Below are 25,547 nucleotides of genomic sequence, written 5' to 3'. Positions count from 1 at the left end.
GCCGTGGGGGCGTTATAATATAACGGTCAATCCCACTATTCGTTGGTACAAGAGTAGCCCAAGAGTTGGCGGTGGGTGGTGATGACCAGCTGCCTTCCCTCTAGTCTTACACTGCTAAAGTATATTGAAGGTAAGTAAAATGTTAATGGGCATTAAGCCTTTAATAAATGATGCAACTAGTGAGTTTTATTGTAGAAAGCTCAAATGTACGAGATTTAAAGAACTTCATTCTTCTCTGTTTTACAAGAAAATATATCCTGACACCCAAAATTCTATGGGAAATACTGCAATTGACTTGATTAATGTAGTTAGTGTGATAAGCTATATTTTCAATGTTTTAATTTAACGGTTAATGAAAGGGCGCATGGGGTTAAAATAAATCAAATTCGAGTGAAATATAGATGGGTACATGAGGTGTAAATTTGTGTGTGCCAGGGACTTAAGTGATTTTAGAGTTCCTGTTAAGGTAAGATACACCCTAGTGCAAATTAATTGAAACAAATGGTCATTTTACAATATTTTCAGCATGGCGGCCGATGTAGGCTCGTTGGACCTGCTGATTTTCTTTAATAGTCATTTTTTCACACAGACAGCGTCATTAGTGTGTTTTGCAATACAATCGATCTATTTTTGGGATATGTGACGAAAATTTGAGGAATATTACGTCATTCGAAATTACGTTAGAAGGGCAAGGAGATCAGTCAAAAAACAACTTCTTACCAACTCAATGAAGAAAAAGCGGTATCAATGAGGTCTGAAATACAAGAACTGGACGCAAGAACAATGGAGGAAGGTGTTATTCAATGACGAGACTCATTTCTTCGTACAGGGTCAAAGAAGTCTGCATGCTTGCAGATCTCCAGGTGAGAAACGTCGAGAATCTCACATCAATCAATTCGTAAAACATCCCTTGAAGAAGATGTTTTGGGGCTTTTTCAGCTACTATGGCGTTGGAGGCTTAAATATCGTAGAAGGTATGATGCGAGGACCACAGTACATCGAAGTTTTGCAGAGAAGTTGTTCCAGAATTTAAAAAGAAATTTCCAGATGGATCTGGCATTTTTCAGCAAGATCTGGCTCTGTGCCACACATCGAAACTTGTGAAGAAGTTTCTGACTACAACGCGAATAAAAGTAGGGACTGGCCTAGAAACTTTCTGGACTTAAATTCTATTGAAAATCTTTGGGCAAATTGTTTGTTTGTCTGTTTTGAATGTCGCACAAAGCTACTCGAGGGCTATCTGTGCCAGCCGTCCCTAATTTAGCAGTGTAAGACTAGAGGGAAGGAAGCTAGTTATCACCACCCACCGCTAATTCTTGGGCTACTTTTTTATCAACGAATAGTGGGATTGACAGTCATATTATAACGTCCCCACGGTTGACAGGGCAAGCATGTTTGGCGCGATGGGGATGCGAACCCGTGACCCTCAGATTACGAGTCGCACGCCTTAACACGCTTGGCCATGCCGGGCCAACTGGGCAATTTGTAAAGAAAGACTTCGGGGAAAAGACTGTACTACGAAAGATAAGCTAATTGAGGTGTGGTACCGCGATCCAAAAAATTAGTAAAGATTGCAGTCAACTCGTGGACTTGATGCCAAAGCGGATTAATGATCTTCTGAAAAATAAAGGCGGTCTTATCATGTATTAATTTGTGAGTAATTTTTTGGATTTTCAGAAATAAAATGCAAAAAATTGAAAAAATCGTAATTTTCCGTCTTGTTTCAATTAATTTGCACAAGGGTGTATTTGTTGAGAAGTTAATGAGAATTTAGTAACCAGTTCAGTGTCACAAAGCCATCGCGTCTATTCTGCTATTTATTATTCAGTTCCTAAGTGAATTAAGTGTTTGTGAACTCAAAAAAGTTAGTCAAGTTAAATAAACGTCTCTGAGTTTATAATAAAACTTTGTATTTCTGGTTGATCTGGAATGTTGTGGATTAGTGTTGAAATATTATTTACGCACTTAAGCCTGTTTCTTATGTCAAAGTGAAGGTAGACTGTAGAAACGTTAATGAATCAATAAAGTAATCTGTTATCATAGGTGAACTGTACTTGGCCTTGTCTTTACTAAATAATTCAGAAAAATCACTCAAGGTAGACGAGGTTGCAACTAAGACTGTAAGAAGTAGAGTTGCTTTGATGAAAATGAAATAAAACATAAAATAAATTTTAACTTTCGAAATGATCTCACGAAGCGATATTGGAGATTTATTGGAATTACTGAAAAATATTTTAAAAGGCCAAACAAATTGAGAGAGAAAATTAAAATAACATAAAGAAGAAAGAGATTGAAAATTTAAAAAGAAACAATAAGTCGGCAAAACAATTGGAAGAACGGAATAATATTTGAAGTAAAGTTGAAAGCAAAAATAAATCTGATTGAAAGTAAAGTCTGCTAAGTTATTTGGGACATACAGATGAATTACAACAAGTTTGAAAAAGTGCAGAAGACATCAAAGTAGTGCACGGATGCTATAGTGACAAAGCTGAAGGATTACAAAAGGAAATCAATGGCAAAATAAAACATTTGGAAAGAGAATTGATAAATGTAAAGCACAATCCAACTACATTTATTCCTGCAAGCACCAAAGAGTTCTAACCCAAAATACTTTTTACTATAAATTAGGTATGGAATAAGATAACTTATTTTGTCTAAACCTAAAACCACTATTACTTTATAATTTTATTGAATGATTTCTTTTTACTAATCAAGCCATGTCATTTACCAAATCAAGTTTGAGTATTCAACTGATCAATTAAGCAGCATCATTGAAAAGATAAACCAATGGAATATGAGGAAAAGTTATTATAGGAAGCATACCAGGCTTAGTTTGAAACAATTTCCAGAGCAAACTGGTGAAATTGTGAAGAATATTAATGCACATTAAAAAGGCCAGCTTTGACAACGTTAAATAACCTCCCAACTGAGAGAAGTAACAATTATCATGCATTGGTAGATGCCTCATCCAACAAGTTTGATTTTATATACCAAGAAGAAGTATCCATAGCAAAATTCCAAAACATAGTATGGAGAAAATAAAAGAATTAGCCAAAATTGCAGATGAAGGGATTGTGTGATTGTTTTCCAAATACCCTACATCAAATGTTAAACTTTCTAGCATGTGACCAACTTAATAGATTCCATTGCCAAAGAGAACATGAGTATTAAGTTGAAATAAAGTAGTGCATATGCTTTAAAAAAACATCAGTTGGCAATGGAGCTTGAAACTGTTAAAATTGTAAATAATCAACTAAAAACATCATCACAAAATTAAAGTTCGAGTTATTCGCTGAAGCTATACTTGGTAGTAACAGTAGCATCACGTATGAAACATCAAACTCAATTCATTTATATTTATGACTTGTTTTGTTGAATTTGGACAAAGCTATTTGTGACAGCCATCTCTAATTTAAAAGCGATAGATTATAGAAAAGGAGGACAGTCAACACAACTCACTGCCAATTCTTGAATTACTCTTTTACCAATGAATAGTGGAATTAAACATCACCTTAAAGCCCTCATGGCTGAAAGGTTGATCATGTTAAAGGGCAAGATTTGAATTCGTAGATTGCAAATCGAGTGCCCTAACTACCAGGCCATATTTCAGGCTTCACGAGATAAATATTTACTGGCAAGACTCAGACAAATCAGGGCTCGGCATGTCCAAGTGTGTTAAGGCGTTCGACTCGTAATCCGAAGGTTACGGGTTCTAATCGCGGTCGCACCAAACATGCTCGCCCTTTCAGCCGTGGGGGCGTTATAATGTGACGATCAGTTCCACTATTCGTTGGTAAAAGAGTAGCCCAAGAGTTGGCGGTGGGTGGTGATGACCAGCTGCCTTCCCTCTAGTCTTACACTGCTAAATTAGGGACGGCTAGCGCAGATAGTCCTCGAGTAGCTTTGCGCGAAATTAAAAAAAACAAAACAAACAAATCAGACAAATCAAGGCAAATGAGCTGAAAGTATATTTGAAAAAATTTGATTTTACTATTATACTCTACTACACAGTGAGATAAAGCTGAACTTCTACAATGAACTTAGACATAGCATATCTTTTATGAAGACTGATGTAAAATATAGAGTACTAATACATATGCTTTTCAGAGTTCTCATTACTCAGATTGTTTAACAGTTTTTCCCAACAAACTAGATAACATTTCATATAAAAAAATCATGCAGTTTTTGATTGAAAAGTAACAAGTCACATGAAATTTCAGCCTTTATTGTCAGTAATCAACTGATACTTTTACAATTTATTGAATACACTATACCTCAGTATTACTCAGTATCTGGGAAAATAAGGATCACCATTTTCTTTCAGTCCATAATTGTGCAAATAAGCGACAAACATAAATGTTAATAATAAAGTAGCGGCCATGAGATGTTGTGCACATATTCTGCTAGATATCACTATTCAGTGGCTCAGAAAATAAGAAATAGCACTTTCATTAAGCCGTCAGGTGCTCAACCTCATGGTCATTCTCGCTTTGTGCTCCAATATTACTTGCTAGCTTGAAAGGCAAGGAACAGTGATGGCATTAGCTAGCAGCCGTGTAAGAGATTTACTCTTATATGTGTATTTTAATATCTGTGTTGTTTGTTTCACTATAGTTTTTTAATGCATGCGACGTATGTTGTATGTGTATTGCACAAGTCCCTCCTATTCTCTAAATTTGTTGAAGATTCTCGAGAGTAAGAATCAAGAACGTTTGTTTTGTGAATATTCTGGCGTATCTTCGAACATTGTTGAACATTCAAGAATCTCGCTATAAGCTATATAAACCGATGCGTCAAGAGACAGAACAGAATATATTGTTTGTCAGTTACAGTCAGTAAACTATAAGCCTCGGAAGCTGTAATTATGATTAACGCTTATTGATCAGAAAACTCCAGATATTTGACCAGGAATTTTTCAGATTTCAATCATTACAAACCGTTCTATTACAAGCTCTGGTTTGGGTGACAATCGAATTCATCCGTGAAAACCCTCGTCCCCATTCACTGGAAGAAATGGAAATAATACTCAGAGCGTGTTTTAAATGCTGCAATTTTTCCAAAACCGTCTTTTCGATCAAATATTGACAAAATCCACGAATTATATCTCTTTCATTTACCTAAGTTTTATAAATAATTTTCTAACCTCCATCTCTCCAAATGTTAAGTGGGCATCAACGCTTTCAGGTCAAAGATTCTTTTTTAGATCAGATTTATGTGTATACTGTGCTATATCATCAAGTTCACTATTAAACAACTTAATTTTTTCAAGGTCTGTAAAAACGTCTGGATTAAATGGAAAATCTTCTTTGCAACCTTTTTTGTGAAATGAAACTCCCCGGAAGTGAAGATATTCGGGGGCATTTTTATAATACAGACCTGAAATCATTTGTCTTCAAAAAATTGTACAAGAGATTTTAGCTTTTCATCTGCCTTTCACAAGTCTGCATCGAGCTCTTGTGGGTCCAAACTCAATTCGAATAATTCTTGGAGAGCATTACACGTCAATCACAGAACCAATATAAAGAAATTTTGTGTTTTAAGCCCTCTTATCCACATAGTTCTTTTTTTTTTCTGTCTCCTGTTGAATCACGTGTCGTTTCTTTGAAATGTTGCACTAATGTTTTATAGTTTTTCCAAATAGCTGAAACTGATCAGAAGCTAAATATCACCCACTGAGTGCTTAAAATTCGGCCAATTTGTAAAAGTTGAATCTCCAGCATGTTCGTGTATATTTTTAATTCTTTATTATTTTTAGGTGATACGCGTTACAATACAAAGTATGTCAATAAACATGTTGATCCCGAGACTGATTTTACTGTGCCACTGGCTGACAGTTCTAGTCTGTGATCACCACAGTGTCGCACAATTACAAAAAGAAATTTGTCATTAATCGGTTTCTTAATGCCATTTTTACGCCCCAACATCATGGCTGCTCCATCATATAACATACAAAGTAAATAACTTTTCAGGTAGTTTGTATTCATTCCGTAATACTGAACACAACAGAGTAAATAAACAAAATATCACTTCGCAGCAACATTTTCAAGATCGACCCAACCTAAAAATAAATTTACCAACAAGTTTATTTCCATATCTAGGATACAGATTCGACCGCACACTTTTAACGTAGATTTTTTTTAATCAAAGTTGACTCGTCGATTAACAATGAAATTCTACTTTTCGATTTAGTAACTTGAGTGATGAATGAAAAATTATTAATTAATAATGTGATTCATGATGTTAAACATGTGTTGAATGAAAGATACGGCCCACGTCAATTCTATTTAGTTCTTGTAAATCTATTTCAAATTCAGAATTATGAAATGATCTATTTTCGTTTGCTACTTCATATGCTGTGCAAACATTAACGGCGTCACCAACAACATGGATCAACTCGTGACCGTCCACCATCTGGCAGACCTCGTGTGACCACGCCCGCACAAGATCGCAACATCCGGTTACGTCACCTTCGGGATAGGACCACCACTGCGACGTCTACTGCCTCAACCATACCAGGGCTGCGTAGGATTTCCGATCAGACCGTACGCAACCGTCGACGAGATTCTTAGGCCCCATGTGCAACCCATCATGGTGAACGTCAACGGTGTTTTTCAACATGACAACGTCCGTCCTCACACAGCCCGACTCACCACTGTCTTCTTGAGACACCACAACATCAACGTTCTTCCCTGGCCCTCCAGATCACCAGATTTAAACCCCATCGAACATCTTTGGGACGAGTTGGACTGACGTGTGCGACGGCGACAACCTCAACCGCAGACTCTACCTCAGCTTGCAGCAGCTTTACAAGCTGAGTGGACAGCCATTCCACAGGATGTGATTCGTCATCTCATCGCTTCCATGGGCAGGAGATGCCAAGCAGTTATTGATGCTCACGGGGGGTATACTCGTTATTGACGTTAAACTTCACCTAGTGAGCGTGGACTTCGCCTTTGCAGAGTTTGGATGTTCAGCAGTGAATGTGCAAAGTTTCACACATGTCATACAGAACTACCCAGAATAAACCTGTTAACAATATATCTCAAATTTTGCCTTTTGCGTTTCTTTTTTTGAAGAGTATATTATAACGCCCCACGGCTGAAAGGGCGAGCATGTTTGGTGTGACTGGGATTAGAACCCGCGATTCTCAGACTACGAGTCGAGTGCCTTAACCACCCGGCCCAGTACAAGAAAAACACACTCTCGCTCAAGTTGGTATAAACACCTCAAGTGAGGTGTTAGACCAAAACAAATTATACCCATATTTTTATCTTGGCTGAGAAGATACTGTGCAATTATGATGTCAATCGCCTTCATCCATTTCGTGACTTACTTTATTTAAATGAATGTAAAGTCCAGCCCCGTATACTGATCAACTTGACTTGTGGTGATCTGTTTCTCGGTTCCATGCGGTCTCTTTTAAGTCAGTGTTGCGTTTATCCAGGGCAGATCCCAACTTATACAGAATGGTAGAGGCTACCAAGTGACCATTGATGTTCCCTATTAACGGCATACTAATCCTACTTGATGATCACACATATACGATCAAACAAACATTGTTTTCACTCCTTTAAACTTTGTCATTTGTAACACTTTTATGTCGGTGTTTTTTTTTGGTTTTCTCGTGAATAAAATATTTATTAAAAGAGGATAATTCATACATTCATTTATATTACTCTTTCAAATTTTACCACCATGCTCTCTGTTTTGCACTATGAAAAAGTGGTATCGGTACATACCATCTAAAAAACAAAACAAAAAACAGTCCTGTATATATATAATTAAATATACTCGTACATACATGCAAGAAACACTGAACAGAAATGATCATTGGTTCCTAGAAAAATCTTAGCTACTCCTTTCTTTGGCATGTAATAATAAGTCTTTTGAAAATCAAAGTTAATCAAGTCCACATACACACACCATTTCCATTTTCATAATGGGTGCTATGAATTGAGGTGTCTATCATCTTTCTTCAAACGGATGTACAATCTGTGCTTTAAACCAAATATTTCGAACTTTGACTCATCCATAACCCCTTTTCCAATCACTAACAATACACACTTTTTAACTGCTTCAAACCAAACATTACATTATAAGTCAGTTACCTCAATACTGTAGATTTGGATACTTTTCTGTCATTTTATACATGGTTGTTTACCCAGTGCTCAAGATAAGTGGCAGACTTCCTTCTGTTTTGAATGCTGCATTGGCAAGGATAATTAACATCAGCATCACTAAGTTTAGTTTTCCTACCACTTCCTCTCCTAATTTCATATTTACCTGTTTTGGTCTCAAGGTGTACTTAACAGTATTTGGAGAGCATTTCAAATCTCCAGCAATTTGTCAGAGTCCAACAAACATCACCTAAAGCTTTCATGCAAACTCTATTCTCTGCTAATAATTCTCTACACCTTTTGAGCCATGGCATAATAAGAAAACTTAATATATAACGTTAATCATTGTTTTTCTAAAGGTTTATTTATGGAGTGACATTAAATTGATTTCTTCTGGCATGTGTGGGTATCATATGCTAGCTTCCCTCTATACAGTTAAGACACTGCATGGGGTACCATGACAGTTATTTCAGACACTGAATTAGATCAGTATGTTCATTCAAGCAGAATCCTTACAACATACCCTTGGTACACGTATTTGGGAATTCTAATGAATGATAAATATTCTCACCCTGGCTCATTCAACTGTCAACAAAGTTTTGAAATTTACATTTTGTTATGGCATGAAATAATTAGTCCCATAAAATGAAAAGAATAACAAAATTTTCTTTTGTCCTAACACTTTTGTACAGTGCTGTAGATGTGTACATATTAAGCCAAAGGTATTATATATTTACTCTCAAAGGGAATGACATCATAAGTGCTGTAATTTAACTCTGTAGGTCATGAAACAAAAACTGAAATTACCACAAATATTTATTATAATGCTAGATTTTATTTATTTATATTTATGGGTTTTACCTAATCTGAGCTCGTATGTCCTTTCACTGTTTTACACTAAATTGAAATCTTTAAAAACTGAATGCCAAGTTTAAGCTGGAAAGATAAATAGCCCAAACTCCCCCCCCCTAAAGAATAAGAGTACAGAGGCGAGTATATATCTGAAAAAGCAAACCACATTTAAGTTATTTTGGTTTGCATTTCCTTTGCTCCAGTTCCTTTATTTAAGCTGAAGTTTAGCAGTGTATATGTAATTTTGCATCGACAGTTGAAATCTAAGCAAAGTACTCCCAAAGGAAGAGGTACTTGGAGCTACTGAAATAAAACCTGTTTAGATGAATCAAATGGTAGTGGTGTTGACGTGAATTGATAATATCATACAGAAACATACAATATACTTTATCAACACATTCTTGTATTGTCAAAATTATCCCTTAGATTTTTGAAGTATACATGTTTTTTCAAAGTTTTTCTTTGTTCTATTTTTCTCTCTTAAAACTTAAGATTATCAGAGGTTATTTTTTTTTGTAATTGCTGTATTTAGTTTTCACAATTATGTTCCTAAACTTACTATGTCTCTCCTTTACTTAGTTTTTAAAACCTTATTCTCTTTTCCTCAAAACTGTACTACAATATCACAGGGAAATTTGAATTAAAACGTAAGTCACTTCAAACGTTCGTTTAGACACATTAGCTACATTTAAAATAGTATTTGAAATAAATTCATCTTCTAGCTGTATTAACTCTCCTAATGAACAAATAACAAATAAAGATTTTATCTTCTTTCTTGTTTCAGAAATTGCAGATCTACATAAGACCTACCCTTGTTAGCCCATCCTAACTGTGAACTGATAGATTACAGGAAAGGAAGGTACTCAACAACAGAATCTGCCATCTCTTGGGCTACTCTAATCAAACTGAGAGATTTGACCATTCCTCTTATAATACATCCACAGCCACAAAATGCAGATCATAGTTATGTGGCAACAGGATGTGAACTATGAATCACAGGGTTAACATTCTAGCACTATTTTATAAGTAATAGAAAACTCCACACTAGGTTAAAAACATCACAGATTAATGTATTATATTGTGTTGAGAAAACATGTGAATCCAAGAAATGGTGGAAATATTTTGAAGTTTAAAATAATTACTTAATTAAATAAGTCATAATATAAGCTTATTTATCCAATTTCAATAAGTGGCCATAAAAACAAAAATATAATAGACAAGTTTCAATTGATAAACTATTTTAATGTTTCAATGTCTATATTTAATCAATCACATATATATGCAGAGCAGACACTGTACTGATATATAACAACTATAAGAATGGAAAGCATAGAACTGCCCTTTATACAGAATACCATTGGTCTATACAAGTTTAACCCAAAGGGTTAACTAAATTAGAACAGCTACAAAGGAGTAAATTAAAACACCTCTGAAAAATTAAATGGACACATGCTAATTGGATAATGATTGAATAAAAGATGTGATACACAAAAAATATTTTATTATTCCCAAACCTAATTCAAGTCAGATGCAGTCTTACACAAAAGCACAAATGTTTTTATCAATTTCCAAAATAAATTGCACATTGATGCAACACAACATGGTTTATGTACAATAGTGAAACACTCAACATAGTAAAAAGAACAAAATTACACACAACTGGCATAGATGATAACAGGTTTCTAAAAATAAACAATATACAGGTCTTTAAGGAATTCTCACCATTCAGACAACTTGTTACTTGAGTACATCACAGTTCAGAAATGTAATATTTTAGTGTATACAAGTTATAAATTTAGTTCGGATAAGGCTAATTACACGTCATCACAGCAGTTTCCACGACATTAAGGTGGCTGTTGGTCCTTTTAGTATAATTAGTTCTATCTTATTGCCAGTGATAACCTTTCTATTTAACACTAGAACTTAAAAAGTTCATTATACATCTTACAATTATCAAGAAAAAAAAAGTACAGGTATTTTTTTACAGTGTGTATATCATACAGACATTGTTTCTTACGGACTTCTACTCTCTCCTTTGGGTTATCAAAGCCACTATAAAATTATATAGAGTCCATGAGAAATATTGTTAGCATAGTAAATGTCTACAACAATGAATCAGCCATACTGTTCTGGAAAGATAGTGTTAGACTAAGAAGAAATAAATAAAAATTGTTTCCAAATATATCCACAAAATAGTTGTTTCTAGATAATGCTGAAAATTATTTAACATACAAATACATACATGTATCTGCATTATACATATAAACCAGTGATCATTAAAATAACACTAAAGTGAACGAGGAATATGAGAAAACATTTATAATAAACTAGTAGTGGAAGAATAACAGCTGGTTTGGGGAAAAGAATAAAAAGTACATTTAGAATAGTGATTGAAAGTACTTTTTATTTTAATGATTTTTCATCTATATGTAAGTATGGACACAAAAGCAGTCCTTGTTGGTAAATGAAAATCAACAAACTTTTTCATTAATAAGATGAAAATAAAATTTACTAAAACATTTATGATAAATAATCTAAAATTACCCTTTATTAGGTTATCAAAAAACTAAATATTTTTACTAAAGAAAGTCTAAGGCTAGTAACTTCAAAATATATTGACTTACATTTCTATTAAAAATGTCCTGTGAAGTTATTAAGCTTCAGATAAAAAATTGGGTTAGCTGCAAAGTTATGCTGAGGGGGTGGTCAAAACTTTTATTTTTAACCTAGATCATAGATTCTATTATAAGTATTTTATTAATGATAAATTACAACTGCATAAGTTACATTAACTCTCATATAAAGAATAATATATTTTTTATTACTTGTAAATATATGTATACAATAAAAAAAGATTATAGATATGAATTTCACTTGACATATTCTGAGGAAAGTACAAACCAGTTAAGCTTCATGCAGAGGTGCTTAAAAAAGATTATTACGTCAGGTACACGTAGCAGGCTAATCCTTTTTAAAAGGAGACTGGATAAACAAAAATCTTAAATGCTCAATAGTTTCTCAGTAAAAACAAGGGAAAACACGAATACCTGAAGTTTGATTTGAGTTTTTTATGTTTCTTCTAAACATAAAGAACAAAGTAAAACAGTTTTAAAACAAAATGTCCAGAGGACCATTTTCATACTTTAATTTTTATTACTGACTAGGCTGTTCCATCCATTGTCTTGTATGTTTTACTTCAATTAAAAGAAGTATTTTGGTAGAAAAATGATTACAAGCAATACATACGAGGCTATAAACATTAATATTTTCATTGCTATCAAAATGTAGTCTAGAGGATTCACAAATAACATTCAAACACTCATGTGCAATTTATACTATAACAGTAAGAAAGTTTTAAGGTGTCTATTTCAATATGCATCATTGACCAATTAAATTGAGCATATTGGATTACCCAGTTTCTCAGCAGCATGCATGCAATATGGCACAATCAACATCTGATACTCAAACTAATTTTCTATACTACTGACTCACACCTTTCTTGAAAAAGTGTAGTTATGGCTCAGAATAATTGCTTTTAAACCATCAACCTCCAAGCCTTACATCATTTAAATTACCACTAATCTGACTTTAGTATAATAAACTATTAAATCATAACCCTGTGAATACTTGCAATAATTGTTAGGAATTCCATGTAATCTCAGATCAAATAATCAATGACTGTGTATCAGACCACTTTGCAGATTAATGTGCATACTACTTTAAAACCTTATAATTCTGGCTCATATACTGTTCCATTTCCAAAGTAACTACAAAAACTTTACTATTGTAAAGTATACACAAAACCTTTTCAGTTCTGATGTCTGCAATATTGATTATTTACTTCAGTACTGACATATGGCTTATATGTTATACAATTTTATTCTCAGATATACACCCTTAATACACTCCAGTAATATCTAGTTCTACTTAAACTATAGGTACTGGATAATAAGGTTAACTATATTTTTCTGTAAATATCACACAGAAGAATTCAGTACACATATCTTTGAATATTTTAGGATACAAAATTATTTAGCAATTGCTGTGTAATTAATCAACTGAAATTATTTACAACTATAAATCATTAAGAACCAAACTTTGAAACTAAGTTACTTTGAAAGAGCAGGAATCTCAAAAGGAGTCTAAGTTGTTTTCACACAGGTTTTAAATATTTAAAAAGGACATTTTGATTGTTATAACAAAATAAAAACAAAACTATTTTTCAAATTTTTGAACATGCTACAAATTTTAAATTATAATAATTTCTGTTGTTTTGCCCTGAACATCATGTAAATCTAATAGACCTAAAATCTTGTCTAAACATAGTTGTATAAAGAAATTCAAACTATTTACTAAAATGTTATTGTTTATGTGTTATAAACATAGCAAACATGAGGACTGAATTTATTACCAAACATCCAAAATGTTAACAATAAACATTTTAAATCATGAATGCTAGAACACAGTAATATCTAAAACCAACAGTTTTACTCAGAGAAAAGAAACACATTCACACATTCTTCATAAAGAGTGAAACATTTCTTTTCATTAAAATGTATTCCATACAATATGAACAATTGTTACTAGTATCATGTTATTCAAGACACCCTAAATTACAAAACAGTGAAGCTAGAAAAACATTGAACATTGTTTTACAAAAACTTAACATAATTCAATAAAACCAAATTTTGCCACTCATTCTAAAATACCAAAATTTATATGGAAGTCTGAGACTTGATGTAACAACAATCTCTCACTTTTATCTTCTGATATAAACATTTGTACAGTGGATTTAGGACAAATACTTGAATGGACAGCCATACAACCTTTAGTCAGATGTCAACAAAGAAAGTAAGATTTTCTTTTTTTTTTAGTGACATTTGAAATAAACATATAGCCTCAACTAGGCAATAACAAATATTTTTACTTTCTGCTGAAATGCCTGCAAGATCTTAAATCCACAGAACTGGCATTCCTGCAGCTAATTAGGGCTAGTAGGGCACTTTGGTAAAATATATTTATGATAATAGTGTTGTATGCATGATGGTCATTTTCTGTCTCCTGGACTGGAAGCTTCTGAGTCACTACCAGAATAACCCTCAGAGGGTGTGCTGGTGTTTGGACGAGATGGAAAATCTAGAGGAGATACAATGCTGGATTGTCCAGAGAGGCCTTGTGCTTTAGCTGTTGCCATAGCAACTTCCATATCAGCTGGATCAGATGAACTTGATGCTTCACTTCTTGCACTAGTAGAAGAAATGCATTGAACTAATTTTAAAATCTGTATGTTATTAGTTTTGCAATGGAATTAGAGTTGGCTCAATGAGTCAGTCAGCCTGTACAAAATTACTTAGGCTAGCAATTCAATGGTGTTTATTTATTACAAACCTAATGTCACAAGGAAAAAAAAACCCTGGCATTGAAGGACAAACACTAAAATATCCATAGTTTAAAAATTACAATATGCATTATCATTACACCAGTAATAGTATAGACACAAACAACCACAGAAAGCTAACTGGAGTTACTATACCACAAGGAAAATAAGAGAAAGGGAAAACAGAACTCACAAAACCTTAGGAAGATGAACCGTTATTGAATATAGTGATGATGGCAGGAGTACAAGACATTTTTTTGCCTACTTCTCATAAAATTCACTTCTGCTATTGAGGCACTGAGTTCATCATGAAAGACTTTAATAATGAGAAATCATGACTACACTGTATAAACCACTGTATAAACACAAGTTCCAAACTGCTGGACCTTCTAGATGGGCTGTACTTTATACAGTAATCATGAGAGATGTGGATGTAAGGTGATGGCTCTTTCATAGTTCAACTTTGGTGGATAACCATGAGAACAAACCACTAGGTGAAGCAATAAATACCACAGTGCATTGTTTTCTTTGGGTGGATGAGTCATGACTTGATGGTAACTTTAAGTGGTGGGTATGAAAAGTAGTGGAGTGGTATCATGTTAGTACGTTTGAACCACACTTATTTGTAACAGTTACACTGATGAAGCCATGGTTTGGAGAAGCCAATGAGAAAATAATTCCTGAACCAACTTATCATTCTGAAAGACCTAATTTACTGAATTTATTAGAATGCAAACTCTACAAAAACTAAAGTAATGCTTTATAAAATAAAAGATAGTTTAACAACTTTATACTCAAAGCTGATGAAAAAGGCTACGAAACAAGCTGTTAATAGAAATTATAAATTACCAAGTATTACTGAAGAAAATGCTAAAGAAATCCTCATGTATCATAGTCTACAAAAACATTTAAACCTTTCTCAACTTCACTTGTGTAACAAATGGTATAGCTTTGAGACTTGCTGCTCCCAAATACCATACTTTAAACAAAACTTACAAATTCTTCTACCATGTAACAAAAAACAAACAACAGTTATTAAACATATTCTTTAAATTTGCCAACAGAATAAGTCCCCTTGTACCTGATTGGGGTGATGAGCATACATCACCATACCAACCAAGCAAAGAATCACACTCCCATTGTTAGTGAGGCTACTCTCACATTTGTATGCAAAATACTAATGTTCCACATCTTAAGGCTTTTCCATATAATTGCATTTTATTATTTTCTTGTAGGACTGCTTCAATTTCACCTAAAACAAACAACTTTGCAAAGAATGGAAAACTGTGCCAATAAAATTTTATATTTCAGTACAGTATTCAGACTATGTTTTTTTGTATAATTACCCATGCACACATGAGCAATAATTATTTTACATTTTGTCAAAAGCTCTGTCATGTGCATCAGTCCTTACAGAGCATGACAATTACAAGTAGAGTAATGAAATAACTTAGATATTGTTTTCATTCATTTTAGATATGAAAGAAACTTAATAAGAACAAAAATAAAAAAATAATATTAATGATATACATAATACTGACTTATACACCTGACTGTCTTTGAAATATGCAGTAATGTTGCTCTAAACATCACTCAAAATATCTCAGCTTTATATCAATCACTAACTTGCTGGTGACCTAGTGAGATATACATTGATTGGCTGTCTTTAATGGCAAATATTTGATTGTTTCATACAGAGTAGTTAGATTTACTAGTTCATTCTGTTATACCATTGATATTTGGAATTTAATTTTTTTTCTTTCTATTAAAACATTTAGGAAATAACCAATGAGAAAATTAGCTTTATTATTTTTGAGATGTTTATTATAAATAAGGAACTATGAAAATTTAAAACATTTACACTCTTTATCCAATTAGTTATCTGACACACAAGTCTTGAAGGTATTTTATGCTAACAATATCATTCCAAAAATGTCCACGTGACACTTGTTCATTTGTGGAGGTACTAAGTTCAAAACCTGTTGCTGGTGAATGTTGTCAATTCAGTATATTTCTCATTTTGCAATCTCAAGATCATTTTTCAGGAAACTGAGATAAGTACAGTAGTATAACTTGTTGTCAGTAAAAATGAGGGGGATGATGGACAAAACAGGACCTCCTGAAAAAAGTAGTCAATATCACAGGATTTCAAGTACTGAAAAATTCGTCCAGAACATTATACAACTTTTCCATAATTTTCAAAATCTGTGCTTGATGTTATATATAATGCTATCCAGGAAACAATTATACCTTTGAAGCTGCTGAGGAAAAGTGGCAGTAAATTCAAGATCATGACCAGTATAGAAACTAGGACCACACTCATTTAAAATAGGGCCCTGTCTGCAAAATTTGACCTATTTCTGTCCCACAACTTAAGATATATTAGTTTTTGCTTGCCATATTTAGTTATTACCACACAGATAAAACTAAACTTTTGTTATGGATTGATAAGAAATGCTATTCAGAACTTATATATTGTTCAAATTTAATCATTATATTGCTACACATTCTGAGATTTCTTCTTACCCTGTTCTGCTAACACGTAATCTGTCATCCACATCCATTCCAGGTACAAAGTATTCCTTCCCTCTGTACATGTCTTAAATAAAAAAATAAAACTATTTTAATCATCTTGAAATATAAGATCTAGTTATATATGCATATATATTATCCATTAATGTTATCAGTATAATACTTATAAAAATCTAACTTTTTAACATCACAAAATTTTATTTATACAAGTAAACTTGGTATTGTTTACTGAATACAAAAATCGTTTTCTTGATATATTCCTTTTCAATTCCTCTTGTTCATCACTTGAATTAGATCATTAATTTAGATATAATCAAAATTCATCAGAACATTTCTGTTCAGTTTATCTAATTATGATTTATCATGTCTACTGCTTCTTCTTCCGTCCATTCCTTCATAGGACATCTTGTGATTCTCCTCCATTTAAATCTATTGTTCAGTACATTGTGATGTACAACTACTGCCCTTTTTAATTCTAATATAAGTCACAGGTCAAAGGCCATTTCATTACATTTGTTGACCTACATTGAAAATTTTATTGAACTACTATTTTATGAATTTATGTTAATAAGTTTGGTATCAAGTTGTAAATTATAATCCAAAGTTTGGTGTTATACATTAGTTAAGTTCTTAATTTAAAAGTAAATGTTAAAAGAACACATTCAAATATCAATTTTTGTGAACCACGTGCTATGCTGAATGCAGCACTGATTCAAATTACTAACTCTAAAGTTTAATATGAGTTAGGAACTGAAATTACCAATATTGACAAGCTAGATATAAAATAAGAACCTTGTATCTTTTTATTCTGCTGAGATATGGCTCATGTATTGAATCAAACATAGTAAACCCATTCACCTCTTTCCATTTTTGGAAGTAGTCCCTTATATACACATTTACTTCAATATATTACATGCAAATAACCAGTTGACAGCTTAGAATGTCACCCTAGTAGCTTTATCAGTTTTTATGTGAAGGAAGGCCTCATTCTTTTAAACCAAGATTTCAAGGTTGTATCTACAGTCTGGTCAAAATTACACTTTTTTAGACCTAAATACAAAGTAGTTACTAAGCTTGATAAATTATAGTGGAACTCTATGGTATCAGTATAGTACTTTATGATTTTTGGGTTATTCAACTAAATACATGTATGAAACCAAAAAACAGTTTGATATCCTCCACGTGTGAAATCTTAAATGACTTAGCAACCTCCATCCAGCAACAACTGTAGCTAAAAGAGATAATTGTTTGCTTTACTTCTTTATACAGTTTTATATTTAAAGAAAAATAATTTTAAAAATGTATTTCCAAATATTAATAATTTATAATCATATATAATAAATAATAATTTAAATGCGACTGTATATTATAAAATGGTAGTCCTAGTCCACTAAAACACAGCCAAGACCAGATCACTTTATAAAGACTAGAGGTCTATCTTATACCATTGGATAGAGTAGCATGAATGTGCATGCACTGCATCAATGCAAGTTATGTAATGTTAGCCAGGCATGACTCAAAGGACAATATAATATAATTAATAAATATATGTTATGAGACTTAAGTTATTTTGATTAAACACTTATATTTTCATGTTATAATATGAAGTAACTGTAGAAAAAAAAACTATTTCCTAATTTTTTTTTTGGTGGTTACGAGATCAGTCAAATTGACAGACATTACAGAGAAAGTTACAGGCAAAATATAAAATATTACTGAAAACAAACATTTGAAATATATTTAGGAAGTTTTAGAAATTACACAAATAACATTTGAGATGTTTTGGGACAAAAATAGTTTTGTAATCATAACGTGAATATCACTTTGCACTCAAATCAGTAAAGGAATAGACTTGACATTTTTTACAAACAAATATTTAGTAAAAAAAATTGATTAAACAATCTGGTACTTTGAATACAAAACACTTGCAATCTTTACTAAAAAATATACATACCAAATTTTGTGAAGATACACACACACTGCATCACAAGTTATAGTATAAATACTTGATGTGCAAATGTGTACATGAACTAGCGTACGTTATACACAGTCCATTACAAAAGGGTTAATACAATCCTACCATCTCTTCCTTGGTCTCCCCTTCGGTAGCCTTGCTTTCACTTTCCTCTTTGTTGTCCATTTCACCAAACTGTCATCACTCATAATTTGCAAACACCACATCCCAATCCTAATTCCCACACCTTCCCTCTGATACTACAAACCTTCACTTCCCACAGCTAGTTTCTTGACTTGACATCTGTTGAGGTCACACCTCTAACACATCTCAGCTACCTCATTTCTGACACTTCCAACCTTTTCAGATGACACTCCTTCACTACCTAAGTATGTGTTCCAAATATTAGGGCTGGCCTGACCATGTGTTTGTATGAAAGGCTCTCAATTTCATTAGCTATCAAATACCATTCCTAAAATCCTCTGCTAAAAACCCCTTGCACCTTGTAGCCTGGCTTGCATCTCTCTGTTCAGCCTATCATTCTTCTCTTCTCAGCCTTTCAAGTACTTGAAACTCTTCAAGATCTATATTCAGTTTAGCTGGATTTGTGGCTGACGACACCACCATCACTTCTGTTTTTAATCTGCTGATCTTCATTCCACTTCTGCTCAGCATTTTGTTATATCTACACACCATTTTCTCCAAATACATTTTTAATACCATGCCATATGCATACATCAGTTTCTTGCCTCTTTTCATATCTAACTGCTTACTTATGTAATCCTCAACTGTGATGAATAACACAGTACAAAGTGATGACCTTTGGTATAGACCAACTTTCATTTCAAATACATCTGACAGTCCAAACAAAACATTTACATTTGTCATTGGCACTCGATACATAGCTGTGATTGCATCTACTGTTTGTTCTGACACTCCATGCCTAATCAGTACTGAAGGATTGAATATTCTAAAAACCATGTTATGTTATTTCTCCAGATCCAGAAGAGCCCATATACTCTCCTATTGATATTTCAGTTGCCATTCCCTTAATTGCTTCACAATAAATGAAACAACAACTGTACCTTTACCCTTCTGGAAACCAAACTGCTCTTCCCCTAGCTGTAGCTCCACTATTCTTCACAGTTTTCCATCAATAATTATCTCCATTTTTATAGTCTAAGATTTTTACCCTTCTATAATTTCCACATCCATGGATGTTGCTTTTTTTTTTTTTTTTTAACAACTACTATTAATAGAAAACCTCTATTGTTTTTATCTAATTTCACACTGTTTGGATCAATAGAGACACCCAACAGAATCCTACTTGACCAAATGTCTTTACCATATTTAATGGAATCTCACCTGGTCCAACAACCCCAACCACCTTTGCCTTATCAATTTTTCTCCTCATCTCATCAACGGAAACATCTAGCCCAACACTGGCATTTGGTGTATAGTCTAGTAATTGTGCTTCAAAAGAGATTTTCCTCATTCAACAGAACCTTAAAGCATTCCACACACCTCTTTGTTACTTGAACTGCAGTTACTTGCAATTTTCCATCCTTATAATTTATAAACAGTAAATTGATTTAGACCTATTTTGATTGGTTTATGCTTCTAGCTAATTTAAACACTTTATTCCTAGCTGTGACCAGATTATCCTCCAACTCCTTGTACAGTTAGCCCAATGTCTCGAGTATTACTTACTATTTTCCTTGTCTCCTTTATTTTTTTTACATCTCTGTGAAGGTTGCAATTCATATTGCTTCTTGTCTCTTTCACTATTTCCTGTTCTAAATTGTTTCACTGCTATTATTCCCTATTTTTCTATTCCCAAATGTTGATCTTCCACATCCCACCTCTGCAACAGTTATTCATTCTTCTTGTAGGTTGTTTCTTCTTCTGCTGTTTTCAATGGTCCAACTGGTTCTTTCTCTTCCAAAGATTTTGCACATGTTCCCTTCAGCTTTTATTCTTTAATGTGTGTTTCATATGAACATAGGTTTTCTTCTTCCACTTTTCCCATCACAACTGTTGCTACTACCAATATGTGCTGCAAAGTTTTCATTTCATTCAGAATCACTTTACAGTTCTTTACCCATTTCCATTTTACTTTCTGCACTAGAAGTGTATATAGTTATGATCTCACCTTACCACTTCTATATGTTTTTGTCTATCTAGTTTCTTGAACCATGTGTTAGACAGCAAACACTCACTGTTGACACACACACATGTAGTAATATATATTACTTAAACAGCTCTCATTTACAAACACATCTTTTTGTATTTTAATATATTTAAAATTATGCAGCAGCATATCTAAGCTCCTCAAACAGTTATGAGATATGAATAAGTATAAGACACAGTTTTTCTCATGTTCCTTCCAAAAACTAGAATATTTAAGTTTACGCTACTGTCAAGGTTATTTTCTACACTTCTACTCTGGTTAGAATCATGTAAAAAAATAATATGATACCAAACATACAAAAAAAACTTCAATGTTGTGAACTTAACATCCAGCTGGAACTATCAAAATTATGTCAAATTAAAAATACGTGGAAACTTACAAAACCTACACCAAGGACTTCATTTAATTGAGGCTGTTAACAAAATCTAAGTTACTTGAACTTATTCAAACACTCTCATTCATTCCTTCCATTAGAGAAGTATAAGCTTTTCATCATGCATATTATGTTCCAGCATACGTTTTAGATCTCCTACAGTTTACATTGTTGATAACTCTCCTCAATAATCTAAAGTTTATATTTAGCTTATGAAACTGGCTGCTACTCAATATCTAGGAATGTTCACCTATTTGTATTCTCAAGACAGCTGGTATGGGTATTAAAACTTTGATTAAAATAAAGTATAGAACGTTTCAACCTTTGTAGGTCAATTTCAGGTTAAATGTATTGCAACAAATAATACTATAATTTACAGTTACTTTGTGGCTCTTGACCAATATGTTTACGTTACCAAGCACTGCTGATAAAAAAAAAAAAAATAATTTTACATGTGAAAATATAAACCTATAGCCAACAACAACTGATGCTCATGAGAAGAACTATTAGAAAGTTTTGAAAAGGTAATTTTTCAGCATCATATTAACCCTATCACTATAGATCACAGGTCAAGGGCCATGTTACTGTGCATGTCAACACGTATTCAAAATTTTATTAAACCACTATTTTATGAATTTATGTCAATGAGTTTGGTATCAAGCTGGAGATAATTCAAATTATACCATATTATTCAATTTCTTAAATTAAAAGTAAATATTAAGCAACTTGTATAAGTAATGTAAATCTTTTCAAAACAATAAATCTGGAGAATGGTTAATATTGATCTTTCTAAAACAAAGCAAGAAAGAGAGTACAAGATGTATTGTTTTTGAAGGATTGATATTAGCCATCCCTACATTTACTCTTTTTGAAAACTTGTTTCTTTACTTGTTTTTTTTTTTTTCAAATGCAGTGTTTCAATAGTTCTAGGAAGGTTGAATCTATAATCAAGTTCTAAATACAATGAGGTTCCAACTGTTATATTTATTGTTTATCTATTAATTGCTGGTAATTCCTTTTGAAGATACTCCATCTTAAACTATCAACGTACTGAAATTGGTTGACACCACTGTTTTGGTATTTGAAGTGTCATGTAACAATAAAGCAGCAGTAAGATCAACAAAAAATTCAGATGTTTTACTGAACTTGTAATGCAGTCATTATATAGATATTATTATAAATTTAAACACTGTAAAGTTCTGATGACCAATTGATGGAGATATTTAAAATACCATCCCTACATAGGCAGTACTACCACCTGCATGATATTACAAGTCTTCTCATTATGATTATGCTCTCAAACTAAAAATACTTGTAGTCTTGAAGCCTAATATGTATAACAAATTACCTATAACATAGGACTCCAAAGCCTTTGGAACCAATTTTCGAGCCTTTTCTAGGTCTTCAATATTGCATGTGCCCTTTTCTAAATTGTAAGCCAGCTCCATTCTCTTTAAAACCTCTATGTCATCATGGATTTGAAAGGTATTATCAAAAGTAAAAAGGTATTCTGTCCTATAAGAAAATTTTCATTTTAGTCCATTAATTACATATAGTAATGAGCTAACTAATAACTTCTGTCACATTTCAAAAGAAGCATGCTAAATCCAAACACAAACCCTATATGGTTAAAACAAATTAATACTTATATAACTTAATGATGCTTGTTACAGGGTAAATTTGAGTATATAATTCATAGTAACAAAGTTAAACAAAACTATATATATATATATACACACACACACAACTTTGTTAATAACTATATTACAAGTGAAATATTTGAAACCTATATATTTAATATTAAATAAAAATATTTCATGATTTTCATTCTTTGAGTTTGATGTTGAAGTCAACTCAAAGTATTTCCATCAGCCAGGGTAAAATGTTTTATTCTGAATTTAAAACACACTATATTTTTATTAAAAAATTTATTTAGAAAACAAAAATTATTGTGCATGTGGCTACACAGATGAATAGAAATTGTGAAATAAAATTTATTTAAATTGTAGTGACTGATTCATTGAAAAATTAATTTATAAATATTAATGACCTTGGATTCAAGACGAAAAACAGTATTTGAGAATAATTTAATAGAGATAAGACTACTTACTTATCATTGGATATACTGCAGTCTATCACTGTGCTTTTATTAGTATTCACTATTATAAAAGGTAAGTGAATAGTGGTGTTAGGAGCTGGAATATTAAGGGTTTTCTCCAAGTTCTTATTGAGTTCCACTAGGTTTTTGAAAGAAATTTGCTGAAAAGTAGAAAATAAAGCTCGTCAAGTTCTTAAAAAAAAACTAGGAGAAATAAAAAAATTACTAAATAGAAAATAAAAACAGTATTTGTAATAGCTAAAGTAATATGACAACTCACTCATATTTTCAAATAAACAATTAAAATACAATTACAAAGTAATTACTGACAAAGAAAGTACTGATTGGGTGTATTGTAATTAGAAGAATAATAACAAAAAATTCAATTAAGTAACTTTAAATATCCAAGAATATTACTGGTGGTTTATATCAAAAAAGAAATTAAATACCCTAACTGCTTTCTTTTGTGAAGGATAAATGGCAAAAGCAGTTTCATAATTTTCATATAATAACCATGTTGTTGAACAACATAAAAACCAGATGATTTCATTTTTACCTGTAGAATAAGATCTTGCAGCTGTTGTTTTTTTATTTTTATCCTTTCTAGTCTGTTCTTTTTTTCTATCTGAAGAACACACATAAAAAGAAATAATGAAGGAACAATAACTACTATCATTTGTTTATTTCTTCTAATCTAACACCATGAATGCTCAATTCATTACATTTTAAAAAATAAAACCATCTTTCAACCTCTCATTACGAAACTGAAAAAATAAACACTTAAATACTAGGTATGGTAATGGAAAGAAAGACATTACACAGTATTTTAATTTTCTTTTAAGTTATACAGACCTCACATTTTGTTAATTGGAGGACTTTTCCACCAACTTATCTACAGTGTCTAAAGTCATTATTGGTATAAACAATAACAATAATATGATTATATCTTTGTACTTAGTACCTCCTATATAAGTTTGGTCAAAATCCATTTGTCTAATCTTGAGACATTCATACTTTGGAAGAAAAGAATAGATGGAAAGAGGCAAACCAATATGCTCTGCTTTGCAGTAGGGGTATAAAAACACCATTCAATACCAAATTAACCTTTGTACTAACTACCATAAAAAAAAAGAAGCTAGTTTAGATTTCAGCATTTTCCATACTTTCCTGTTGCATATACTATAGTCATTCTCTGATAAAAATTATGATATTGTGCATCCAGTTATTCATATATACATTAAGTAATTTCAGGCTCATTATCAGAGACAGTCCTCACACCCAGAACATTTTATTTATTATAATTACCCTTTCTCAATCTTAAATACAATAAATGAAGTAGCAATAAGAGTGATGACTCAACTCAAGCTGAAAAGAGGAATCTATTACACCTTCAAGTGCTACAAAAATTACATAAGATTTAGGGTAAAGACACTTCAAGCAACAAGCCCTTCTTTCTCAAACATTGGAATGAACTAGTCAAAAATCCTAAGCATCTACAAATCACCAGTTATGAGCTTGAAGAATAGGGCATTATTTTAATTTTATAACCAGTATTAAGACACCAGATAAAAAAGTAGTTATGCAGTTACTGAGCAACCATAAAAAATATAAGCATTTATATAATTCCATTGTGAGATAAAGAACAAGCAGTCTTAAACAAAACTACACTAGTTACTTGATAAGTAATAATACCAAGAAAACTTTTTAGTAAACAATGACAAAAACTAATCACTGCTTGGAAGAAGAGACAGGTTAAGCTAGAATTCATCAGGTCAGGGACTAGGCAAGTCAGCATCAACAAATTTAAGGCTAAAGCAGTGTGAATATAAAGCATAAACATCTATACGTTTGTCTGTTTGTCCCTCATCTAACTACTCCTAGGTTGCTGGGCCAATCTGTATCAAACTTTATGGGATGATACTTTGGAACAAGGGGTATGTTACTGGAGGTTCACACCCCTTCATTCACATTACTGGTTTTATTGAGCATTTACTATCTTTGACATAAGATAACATTAACTACATTCATAGTAAGTGCTATACTCTTACACCAA

The 25,547-nt window shown here is 32.5% G+C and overlaps 1 pseudogene across 1 annotated transcript in view; it reads right to left on the bottom strand.

Annotated features, from left to right (window-relative positions):
- Window positions 1-10,190: 10,190 nt before the first annotated feature.
- LOC143256664 (transcription factor Dp-1-like) overlaps window positions 10,191-25,547 on the bottom strand; it is a 102,743-nt pseudogene continuing 87,386 nt past the window's right edge. Inside the window, exons 8-12 of the transcript XR_013031432.1 lie at window positions 24,051-24,119; window positions 23,507-23,655; window positions 22,745-22,911; window positions 16,873-16,945; window positions 10,191-14,215 (exon numbers count right to left, since the gene is read on the bottom strand). The product of XR_013031432.1 is annotated as a transcription factor Dp-1-like (transcript). The remainder of the gene's footprint in view (window positions 14,216-16,872; window positions 16,946-22,744; window positions 22,912-23,506; window positions 23,656-24,050; window positions 24,120-25,547) is intronic.

The sequence above is a fragment of the Tachypleus tridentatus genome, chromosome 7, assembly GCF_004210375.1.
Source record: "Tachypleus tridentatus isolate NWPU-2018 chromosome 7, ASM421037v1, whole genome shotgun sequence".
NCBI lineage: Eukaryota > Metazoa > Arthropoda > Merostomata > Xiphosura > Limulidae > Tachypleus > Tachypleus tridentatus.
Note: the sequence above shows the minus strand (reverse complement) of the source record. Positions and strands in the feature narration are given on the sequence as shown.